The sequence below is a fragment of the Vicugna pacos genome, chromosome 1, assembly GCF_048564905.1.
Source record: "Vicugna pacos chromosome 1, VicPac4, whole genome shotgun sequence".
NCBI lineage: Eukaryota > Metazoa > Chordata > Mammalia > Artiodactyla > Camelidae > Vicugna > Vicugna pacos.
In genome coordinates this window covers 83,138,128-83,150,173 of record NC_132987.1, presented here as the reverse complement: position 1 = coordinate 83,150,173, position 12,046 = coordinate 83,138,128, and the positions used below count along the sequence as shown (strand labels likewise).

At 38.8% G+C, this 12,046-nt stretch overlaps 2 protein-coding genes across 10 annotated transcripts in view; both read left to right on the top strand.

The window, feature by feature from the left end:
* LNP1 (leukemia NUP98 fusion partner 1) overlaps nt 1-12,046 on the top strand; it is a 311,204-nt gene that overhangs the window by 79,323 nt on the left and 219,835 nt on the right. The window lies entirely within an intron of this gene.
* TMEM45A (transmembrane protein 45A) overlaps nt 1-12,046 on the top strand; it is a 96,999-nt gene that overhangs the window by 33,007 nt on the left and 51,946 nt on the right. For 2 of the 9 annotated variants that reach the window (XM_072966592.1, XM_072966600.1), the window contains exon 1: nt 2,414-2,619. The exons of 5 other annotated variants lie outside the window; for them this stretch is intronic. The gene's annotated coding sequence lies outside the window, so the exon portion shown is untranslated. Of the gene's footprint in view, nt 1-2,386; nt 2,620-12,046 lie in introns of those variants that run through there. 2 more of the 9 variants (XM_072966568.1, XM_072966582.1) reach the window with 2 other exon arrangements.

Here is a 12,046-nt window from a genome sequence, read left to right as displayed (position 1 = left end):
AGGCAGGTACCTCAGTGTGCAGTGTTGGGACAACTGCTAGCTCTGGGAACGTTTTTCCTCCTCTCCTCTCGCAGCCTCAGACCACCATGGACCACAGCCTTGGCTGTGCGTGTCCCCAAGGCCATGGGCCCTTCCTTCCTGGTGAGGAACACTCACATTAGCCTCTTTTTCCCTGTCCCCACTGCCCTGTTTTGACTCAGACTCACCATCTCAGAAACTAGCATCTGCAACAGCCTCTTAACCAGTTTCCTTGCCTCCAGCCTCTTGCTCCCTTTAATATCTTCTGGGCATGGCCGTCAAATTAATCCCACTGAAATACCATTTAGATATGTAACTGCCTTGCTTCAGATATTTTACTGGCTTCCTGATACTGGCAGAGGAGCAGTGTGCCAGGAGTTGGGCACACACTATCTCTCTCTTTCCTTTCATGGATAATGACAGTTCCCCTGAGAAGTGGGCGGCCAGCAGGAATGGCAGCGTCTTCAGATGGTGTCAAGTAAGCTTTGAAGCCTCACCTCTAGCCATCTTCCTGTCATCCTGCCCTGCCTCGCCCTCTGGAGTTCTGTTTGTCCTTTACCTGCTGTGTTGCACTGTCTCCCTGGGAAGGGCAGGAGCATACTAGTAAGAGCATGGGTTCCAGAGTCAGCCAGACCAGGTTCACATCCCACCTCTGCCACTTAACTAGCTGTGAGAACCCTGTCAAAAAGCTATTTTTCTTTTCTAAGCTTTGGTTTCTTCCTGTTAATACCAGGAGACTAACAATAATTTATACTCCTTGGGGATCCATGGGTAAGATCAGACACTGTTTGTAAAAACATTTCACAGGTGCTTAGTCCATAGTACATCCTTCATCCATGCACATTGCTTAAATGAACGGTAAGTCATGCATGTGCTGATTAACAGTGATGTCGCCTTCCTTTTTGTATCCCTAGTGCTAGTTAGCAGCCTCTTTATATCTGGTGATGGGCTGTGGTCTGAATTCTGTGCAGCTGTGATGCTGGCTGGAAACACTGAATGGGGACACTGAATGGTGGTGTCAGGGAGCTGGATGGAACTCAAGAGACCATCCAGTGTAGGACCCCTGAGGTTCCTCCGGTGTGTCCAAGTAAATCCGAAAAACTTATTTGAAAAACATATATATATATGCTTTTTGGAGCACTGTCTATGTGCAGTATCACTGAACAAGAGACTTCATTTTCCTTTTGTTTTTTCTCTTTGGAAAATGTATGTGTGTAGCATGTAGATACAGGTAGTATGTAGCAGATTGTTGACAAAGGAAGAATATAATATCTAGCCAGAAGTAGTGCACCACAGATATTTGTAAAGTGAGAATAAATGAAATCTAATTTAAAAAGTGAGTTTTCAACAACTCCTTTATGGCAATCAAAATGCCTATGAATTACCCCGTCTAAATTACTGTAGAATCTGACCACAGGAAAAGACACAAAACATGAACAGAAATTCAGAAGATATCTTGTATATTAGGTCCTCAGTCTGTGTTTGTCAAATCCGTCAAAAAGAGCAACAAGCTTAACGTAGTGCCTGTCACACTTGACCACCTTTAAGACAGCCCTCACTGTGAGCCCCAAGACTTTCCTCTCTGATTCCACTTACTCAGAACTAGTTTTTTGAAGAACCAGTGATTCAGTGGCCCTGATGTTGGAATCCTGGGAATCGTGAAAATGTTGGAAGAAGCACTGGGATCATACTCGGCCAACGGTTCCAACCTTATTAAATGTGAGGTTGACCCATTTTGGACATCAGAGGATTTCTAGGATCCCTCCTCACTGCATCCCACAATTTGATGGGGGCTGTTCTTTTAGTATCTGCTGACTGCAAAAAAAAGACATAGCCATACCGATTTGGGTGGCCTCTTGCAATGGAAGCTTGGCCCAGGGATCCTCAGCTTACTTGATGAGATTATCAAAATTTTAGACCAAATTTCTCACTGTACGAATGAGGCCCAGGGCACTTTGGATTAAGAAATAGCCAGGGTGTAATTCAGAAAAGCATAAGGTGTTTCAGTAGAGATTTGGAAATATTCAGAAGTTGCAACCCAGTCATCCTGAGACCTCTTACTCAGAGAAACATGTAACTCTTGGCTAATGGATGGCATTCTTAGGAAGACAGAAACAAACTTGGGTTTTTTTCCTCCTATTTTCATGGGGCACTTCAGTGTCAATTTCTTCACTAGCTTCATGGGTATTGCTTGAGAAATCTCCACACTGAGCTGTTGCAATGTTCTTTACCCCATGGAAGTGCCTTCATGGTTGCCAGAAAAAACACATGATAGCCAGTGAAATTTGAATTTCAAATGATGCATACTTATGCTGAGAACTTGTTCATCTGGAATTCAAATTTCACTGGTAGGCTGTACTTTGTTGTTGTTGCTTAAAGTGGCAAGTCTTCCTACCCTGGTCCCTCCACAAAGTGGTACCAAGTGCTGAAGGACAGGGACTGAAATCCTGGGTGACATTCTTGCACAGCTGTCAGCACCAGTGACTGACACATTTTCTGGGAACCTTTCAGCTTTCTGTCAAAGGTAGGCCTGCGTATGATTTCCTCAGGGCGCCTTGCTGTTCTTCGCAGACGCATCAAACTCAGACCCTGGAAGCCCAGGTAGCAATCGCTCATTCTTGTTTATTCCCTTCATTCATTTTCATTTACCTTGAGGTTTTTCATGAACTTGTGTATCTGATCATCTGTGACGTAAGGGCAGAAGCAAAGGTGGAGGTGTTTTGTTTTGTTTTGTGTTGTGTTGTTTTGGCTAAAGTAATGGCTTTAAGAGCCAAATCAGGAACATGGAGGAGGCAGGAGGGAAGGAGACCTCAATTCAATCAGACCTCTCATTTTCTTGTGCAGGAGCCAGAGCATTTCCCATGAAGCCTAGTGAGCCTGAAAACTCTCCCCTTTTTCTTGTCTGAATTTGAATTTAAGGGAGGCTGGAGTTTAGATGCCTACCTCTGTCTCATTTTCCTCCTTACACAATTTCTCTTTCTCCCTACAAGGTAGATGCAAAAGAAAAGCTAGCATTGGACTAATTTTTTTCATTAATTTATCTCTTAAATGGGATACCTGAGGATTTTTCTTCACTCCACTTGTAAAATCAATGGATTTATTGCAAAGAGCATGCAAAATACTATGACAAAGCCAAAGAAACAGCTCATTTGAATGAATATTTGCGTTGATATTCTGTCACGTAAGGGTAGACCTGTGTAAAAGGATGATTTTTCACAACAGATTCTAAAGATCAGAGAGGTTTTGCTTTCTAGGAGGTTGGAGAGAAGGCACCGCACATCAGGCTACTTGTTGGATAGGATTGTGTTTCCTACCCAGAAATGGAACTTGGAAGGTTCATTTTACAGTGTTCTGTGAGGGTGAATGCCCTTTACCCCACCCTCAAAGTGGGACCTCACATATTTGGTTGTTGGGGGTGAATATTTGGGATCAGATGATATAAAGAAACTTAAAAAATGAAGCAGTTAGTGGTAGGCTCTAACAATTCACAGAAGAAAATAAGGCCAGAAGACAGTAGTAGCATGTGAGTTGGCTTAAGAGTAGGTATCACTTTAATTCATTTATCAAACATTTTTTGATGCAAGCTTGGTGCTTGGATGAGTAAGGAGGTCCTGGGTGGTGAGAAGAGATTGGGAGTAAATGTACAAGAAAAGTGCTATGGTAAAGGCATGTGCAGGTGCAGTGAAGCCAGAGAGGGTGTAGTCAAAGTCAGACTAGAAGTTCAAGATCAAGGGAAGAGTCACCTCCAAGGCCAGGCCCTTTCAGCTTTAGCTTCTTCCTTGTGAACCTCGGATTTCTCAGGATAGCCTTGATTTCCCATATGCTGTACTGTCACCAAGATCCTGTGACCAAACCAGACCAAACCAAAACAAAGCACAACAAAAAAAATGGGTGTCTTTCATTTCTTTTGATGTGGCTCCTCTATTTTTTTTTAATCCTTCTCAACTTTCTTTTTTTCTAGTTTTTCAGTTTTACTAGGTAGAATTGTTAGTTTGACTACACATATACAATATATTTCAGGTAAATCCATATGCACAATATACTGCACACATTTTTGAAATTTATATGTATGTACTGTTCATTATTTCTAAGAATGTTTAGAACTTTAGCTTTTTAAACTTCATAATTATCAAAGGAATAAAGCCAATTGCAAAATAAGAATTAATTCAAAAAGATACATATACCTTGCTATTAACAGCAACATTATTTATAATTGCCAAGATATGGAAGCATCCTAAGTGCACATCAATAGATGAATGGATAAAGAAGATGCAGCATATACATGTAATGGAATACAACTCACTCATAAGAAAGAAGGATATTTTGCTATTTGAAGCCTTTCACTCACTTTTTCCACTTCAAAAACCAGAATTTTATAGCTGGCATAAACATTTCCATGGCATCAAAAAGAACCAAATACCTAGAGATAATCTTAACCAAGGAAGTTACCTATACTCTGAAAACTAAAACACTGATGAAGGAAATTGAAGATGATACAAAGAAATGGAAAGGTATGCTGTACTTTTGGATTGGAAGAATCAACATGATCAAAATGGCTGTACTACCCAAAGCAATCTACAGATCCAGTGCAACCCCTGTCAAAGTACTCACAATGTTTTTCACAGAACTGGAACAAACAATTCCAAAATTTATATGGAACCATAAAAGACCCTGAACTGCCAAAGCAATCTTTTGTAGGTCTTTTTTTTTTTTTTCCTCCTCTTTCTTCTTTTTGTTCTCTTTTCTTACAGTTTGATGACTAGAGAAGTTCCTTAAACATTTGTTGTAAAGCTGGTTTGGTGGTGCTGAATTCTTTTAGCTTTTGTTTATCTGTGAAGCTTTTGATTTTTCCATCGAATCTGAATGAGAGCCTTGCTGGATAGAGTATCCTTGGTTGTAGGTTTTTCCCTTTCATCACTTTAAATATATCTTGCCACTCTCTTCTGGCCATAAGGTTATCAGCTGAAAAATGGGAGTTCCCTTGTATGTTTTTTTGTTGCTTTTCTCTTGCTAATTTTAATATTTTCTCCTTGTCCTTAATTTTTGTCAATTTGATGACTATGTGCCTTGATATGTTCCTCTTTGGGCTGATTCTGTGTGGAACTCTCTGTGCTTCCAGGACTTGAGTCACTGTTTCCTTTCTCAAGTTGGGGAAGTTTGTGGTTATTATCTCTAAACATTTTCTCAGATTCTTTCTCGCTTCTCTTTCTGGGACCCTTATAATGTGAATATTAGTGCTGTTCATGTTGTCCCAGGTTCTCTATTCTCATTTCTTTTCATTCTTTTTTTTTTTTTTTTCTGTTCTGTGGTAGTGATTTCCACTAATCTGTCTTCTAGCTCATTGATCTGTTCTTCTGCCTCATTTAGTCTATTCTTGGTTCCTTCTAGTATGTTATTTATTTCAGTGATTTTATTCTTTAACTCAATTTGGGTATTTTTTATATTTCCCAACTCTTTGCTAAAAACTTCACTCTGTGCATCTATACGCCTCTTGATTTGTCGGAACATCTTGGCCATCATTACTTTAAACTCTTTCTCAGATAAATTACTTATCTCCTCATTGCTTATTTCTTTGTCTGGGATTTTATCTTGTGCCTTGGCCTGGGAGATACTCCTCTGCCACCTCATATTGTTTACCTTTCTCTTTGTATTTTTAGGTAGCTTAGTTACGTGTCTCTACCTTGGAGAGGTGGCCCTTTGTGGGAGACATCCTGTGTGTCCCAGCAGTACACACCTCTCTTGTCACCCAAGGGCTAGGGTCCAGTTGGTCCCAGTGTAGAGTCTGGCCTGTGTTTGGGGATTCCTTCCACAGGCTTTGGGATTGTTGTTTTCTTATTTCTAGTACCTGCCCCTGGTGGATGAGGCTGGACTAGAGGCTTATGCAGGGTTCCTAGCGGAAGGAGCCGGTGCTTGCCTGCTGCTGGGTGAAGCTTGGTCCTGAACCTCTGGTGGGTAGGGCTGTGTCTAGAGGCCTTTGTGGCTTAGGAGTCTGCCGATGGGTGGGATTGTGTTCCCACCCTGTATGTTGTTTGGTCTGAAGCTTCTCTATAGGCTGTTGGGTGAGGCTAGGTCTTGGTGCTAATGATCCAATCAAGATGTCAACCTCCAGGAAAGCTCATGTAGATGAACACGTCGGGAATGTCTGCCACCAACTTTTATGTCCCCTGGGTGAGCCACAGCCATCCCTGCATCCCCAGGAGACCCTCCAAATCCAGCAGGCAGGCCTGGCCCAGGTTCGTATGAAATCACTGCCTCTGCCTTTGGACCTGGTGCACTTGAGATTCTATGTATGCTTCCCAAGAGAATGAAGTCTCTGTTTCCCCCAGTCCCGTGGGACTCCTGGAGCTAAGCCCCCCGGCCTTCAAAACCAGATGTCCTGGGGAGTCCTCCTCCTCCCAATGCCAGAACCCCAGGCAGGGGAGCCTGACATGGGGCTTAGAGCTCTCACTCCTGTGGGAGGGCCTCTGCGACTTAACTATTCTTCAGATTGTGGGTCGCCTACTCCGGGGTTATGAGCCCAATTATATCACAAGCACGCTCCTCCTACCATCCTGCTGTGGTTCCCTCTTTATGTTTCCATTTGAAGACGATCTTCTTTGCTAGGTTCCAGTCCTTTATTTATTTATTTATTTATTTATTTATTTATTTATTTATTTATTTATTTTTCATTATACATAATCCTTTCTATTTTAATCAGTCTCCCAGCAATTCACATTGATCTTCTTTATTTACAACTAAAATGTCTGCATTTAGAAAGCAGGTTTCTCTTTTATTGTGTGCCATCTCTTCCACATAATTAACAACCCTTGATTGTTGGTAGCAAGAAATTTTAGGCATATTGGTTGTTATATTCTGTATAAAAATTCTTAGAAAGAATATGGTATAAAATTCTTGGTTGTTATATTCTGTATAAAAATTCTTAGAAAGAATATGGTATAAAATTTCAAACTTCAATATGAGGTAAGATTCAAGAATTACATCACAAATTGACAGTCTTGCTTGGAATTAAAATTTTCAGTCTCATAATAATTATGTTATCATTTCATTTAAAGAAACATTTGTAAATGCTTAAACTCTACATAATAAAAGCAAAAACAAAACAATTTTACACAATAATATGACATTTTTTTCAGTTTCATTGAGAAATAAGTACATACATTACTGTATAAGTTTAAGGCATACAGCATGATGGTTTGATCTACGTATAGTCTGAAATGATTACCACAATTGGTTCTACTAGCCTCCAACTTCTTCAATAGATGAAAAGAAAAAAGAAAAAAATATTTCCCCAAGTATGAGAACTCTTAGAATTTACTCTCTTAACACCTTTCCTATGTATCATACAGAAGTGTTGGGTATAGTCTTCATGTTGTACATTCCATCCCTAATACTTATTTATCTTATAACTGGAAGTTTGTACATTTTGACCACCTTCCTCCAAGTCCCCTTTCCCCCATCTCCTACCACCTCCTGTAACCACAAGTTTGATGTCTTTTTTCATGAATTTGGTTGACTTTTTGTTTGCATGCTTGTTTTAGATTTCACATATAAGTGGTATCATACAGTATCTGTCTTTCTCCATCTGACTTATTTCACTGAGCATAATGCATTCAAGTTCTATCCACGTTGTTGTAAATGGTAGGATTTCCTCATTTTTTATGGCTGAATAATATACCACAACTTCTTTATCCATTCATCCATCAATGGAGACTTAGGTTGTTTCCACGAATTGGCTGTTGTGAATAATGCTGCTATGAGGATAGGGGTGCAGATATCTTTTCCACTTAGTGTTTTTTATTCCTTTGGGTATATTCCCAGAAGTGGATTTGCTGGGTCATATGGCAGTTCTATTTTTAATTTTTTTAACATTTTTTTATTGATTTATAATCATTTTACAATGTTGTGTCAAATTCCAGTGTTCAGCACAATTTTTCAGTCATTCATGGACAGATACACACTCATTGTCACATTTTTTTCTCTGTGATTTATCATAACATTTTGTGTATATTTCCCTGTGCTATACAGTGTAATCTTGTTTATCTATTCTACAATTTTGAAATCCCAGTCTATCCCTTCCCACCCTCTACCCCCCTGGTAACCACAAGTCTGTATTCTCTGTCCATGAGTCTATTTCTGTCCTGTATTTATGCTTTGTTTTTGTTTGTTTGTTTGTTTGTTTTTGTTTTTTAGATTCCACATATGAGTGATCTCATATGGTATTTTCCTTTCTCTTTCTGGCTTACTTCACTTAGAATGACATTCTCCAGGAGCATCCATGTTGCTGCAAATGGCGTTATGTTGTCGGTTTTTATGGCTGAGTAGTATTCCATTGTATAAATATACCACCTCTTCTTTATCCAGTCACCTATTGATGGGCATTTAGGCTGTTTCCATGTTTTGGCTATTGTAAATAGTGCTGCTATGAACATTGGAGTGCAGGTGTCATCCTGAAGTAGATTTCCTTCTGGGTACAAGCCCAGGAGTGGGATTCCTGGGTCATATGGTAAGTCTATTCCTAGACTTTTGAGGAATCTCCACACTGTTTTCCATAGTGGCTGCACCAAACTGCATTCCCACCAGCAGTGTAGGAGGGTTCCCCTTTCTCCACAGCCTCTCCAGCATTTGTCATTTTTGGATTTTTGAATGATGGCCATTCTGACTGGTGTGAGGTGATACCTCATTGTAGTTTTGATTTGCATTTCTCTGATAATTAGTGATATTGAACATTTTTTCATGTGCTTTTTGATCATTTGTATGTCTTCCTTGGAGAATTGCTTGTTTAGGTCTTCTGCCCATTTTTGGATTGGGTTGTTTATTTTTTTCTTATTGAGTTGTATGAGCTGCTTATATATTTTGGAGATCAAGCCTTTGTCGGTTTCACTTGCAAAAATTTTCTCCCATTCCGTAGGTTTTCTTTTTGTTTTATTTCTGGTTTCCTTTGCTCTGCAGAAGCTTGTAAGTTTCATTAGGTCCCATTTGTTTATTCTTGCTTTTATTTCTTCTAGGAGAAAATTTTTGAAATGTATGTCAGATAATGTTTTGCCTATGTTTTCCTCTGGGAGGTTTATTGTATCTTGTCTTATGTTTAAGTCTTTAATCCATTTTGAGTTTATTTTTGTATATGGTGTAAGGGTGTTCTAGCTTCATTGTTTTACATGCTGCTGTCCAGTTTTCCCAACACCATTTGCTGAAGAGACTGTCTTTATTCCATTGTATATTCTTGCCTCCTTTGTCGAAGATTAGTTGACCAAAAGTTTGTGGGTTCATTTCTGGGCTCTCTATTCTGTTCCATTGGTCTATATGTCTGTTTTGGTACCAACACCATGCTGTCTTGATGACTGTAGCTCTATAGTATTGTCTGAAGTCTGGGAGAGTTATTCCTCCAGCCTCTTTCTTTCTCTTCAGTAATGCTTTAGCAATTCTAGGTCTTTGATGGTTCCATATAAATTTTATTATGATTTGTTCTAGTTCTGTGAAATATGTCCTGGGTAATTGGATAGGGATTGCATTAAATCTGTAGATTGCCTTGGGCAGTGTGACCATTTTAACAATATTGATTCTTCCAATCCAAGAGCATGGAATATCTTTCCATTTTTTAAAGTCTTCTTTAATTTCCTTCATCAATGGTTTATAGTTTTCTGTGTATAATTCTTTCACCTCCTTGGTTAGATTTATTCCCAGATATTTTATTACTTTGGGTGCTATTTTAAAGGGGATTGTTTCTTTACTTTCTTTTTCTGTTGATTTATCATTAGTGTAAAGAAATGCAACTGATTTTTGAACATTAATTTTGTAACCTGCTACCTTGCTGAATTCTTCGATCAGCTCTAGTAGCTTTTGTGTGGACCTTTTAGGGTTTTCTATATATAGTAACATGTCGTCAGCATATAATGACACTTTTACCTCTTCTTTTCCAGTTTGGATCCCTTTTATTTCTTTCTCTTGCCTGATTGCTGTGGCTAGGACTTCCAGGACTATGTTGAATAGGAGTGGTGATAGTGGGCATCCTTGCCTTGTCCCAGATTTTAGTGGGAAGCTTTTGAGTTTTTCACCGTTGAGAACTATGCTGGCTGTAGTTTTGTCATATATAGCTTTTATTATGTTGAGATATGTTCCCTCTATACCCACTTTGGCGAGAGTTTTTATCATAAATGGGTGTTGAATTTTATCAAATGCTTTTTCTGCATCAATTGAGATGATTATGTGGTTTTTGTCCTTTCTCTTGATGTGATGTATTACATTGATTGATTTGCGTATGTTGAACCAGCCTTGTGTCCCTGGGTTGAACCCCACTTGGTCATGATGTATAATCTTTTTTATGTGTTGTTGGATTCTATTTGCTAAAATATTGGTGAGGATTTTGGCGTCTGTGTTCATCAGTGATATTGGCCTATAATTCTCTTTTTTTGTAGTGTCTTTGCCTGGTTTTGGTATCAGGGTGATGGCGGCTTCATAGAATGAGTTTGGGAGTATTCCCTCCTTTTCAATCATCTGGAAGAGTTTGAGAAGGACTGGTATGAGTTGTTCTTTGTATGCTTGGTAGAATTCCCCGGTGAAGCCATCCGGTCCTGGGCTTTTATTTGTAGGGAGGTTTTTAATTGCTATTTCTATTTCCTTTCTAGTGATCGGATTGTTCAAGTGTTCAGTTTCTTCTTGATTCAGTTTTGGTGGACAGTATGTTTCCAGAAACTTGTCCATCTCCTCTAGGTTATCCAGTTTGGTTCCATGTAGTTTTTCATAATATTCTCGTATGATATTCTGTATTTCTATTTTGTTTGTTGTAATTGCTCCATTTTCCTTTCTTATTTTGCTAATTTGTGCTCTCTCTTTTTTCTTCTTTGTGAGTTTGGCCAGAGGTTTGTCGATTTTATTTACTTTTTCAAAAAACCAGCTTTTGGTTTGGTTGATTTTTTCTATGGTCTTGTTAATCTCTATTGTATTTAATTCCTCTCTGATCTTTATTATTTCCTTCCTTCTGCTGCCTTTTGGGGCTTTTTGTTCTTCTTTTTCTAGTTGATTCAGGTGGTGGGTTAACTTGTTTATTTGAGATTGTTCTTCTTTTTTGAGGAAGGTCTGTATCGCTATAAACTTCCCTGTTAGCACTGCCTTTGCTGTGTCCCATAGGTTTTGAGTGGTTGTGCTTTCATTATCATTTGTCTCAAGGTATTTTTTAATTTCAGCTTTGATTTCCTCATTGATCCATTGTTTTTTCAATAACATATTGTTTAATCTCCATGCTTTTCTTTTTTTCTCCTTTGTTTCCCTGTTGTTGATTTCCAGTTTCATGGCATTGTGGTCAGTAAAGATGCTTGAGATAATTTCTATCTTCTTAAATTTGTTGAGGTTTCTTTTGTGTCCAAGTACATGATCGATCCTGAAAAATGTTCCATGTGCACTTGAAAAGAATGTATATTCTATTTTTTGGGGGTGTAATGCTCTGAAAATATCCACCAAGTCTAGTTTTTCTATTGTAGTATTTAATTTCTCTGTTGCCTTGTTTATTTTCTGTCTGGAAGATCTGTCTAGTGATGTTAATGCAGTGTTAAAATCTCCAACTATGATTGTATTCCCATCAATATCCCCCTTTATCTCTGTTAGTAATTCTTGTATGTACTTAGGTGCTCCTATATTGGGTGCATATATATTAACGAGTGTAGTATCTTCGTCTTGTATCACTCCTTTAATCATTATAAAATGTCCCTCTTTATCTTTCTTTATGGCCTTTGTTTTAAAGTCTATTTTGTCTGAAATCAGTACTGCAACACCTGCTTTTTTGGCTTTTCCATTTGCATGGAATATCCTTTTCCATCCTTTCACTCTCAATCTATATGTGTCCTTCTCCCTAAAGTGGGTCTCTTGTATGCAGCATATTGAAGGTTCTTGCTTTATTATCCAGTCTGCCACTCTATGTCTTTTGACTGGAGCATTTAGTCCATTAACATTTACCATAATTAATGATAGATGAGTGTTTATTGCCATTTTGAACTTATCTTTGCAGTTGAATTGGTATATCCTCTTTGTTCCTTTC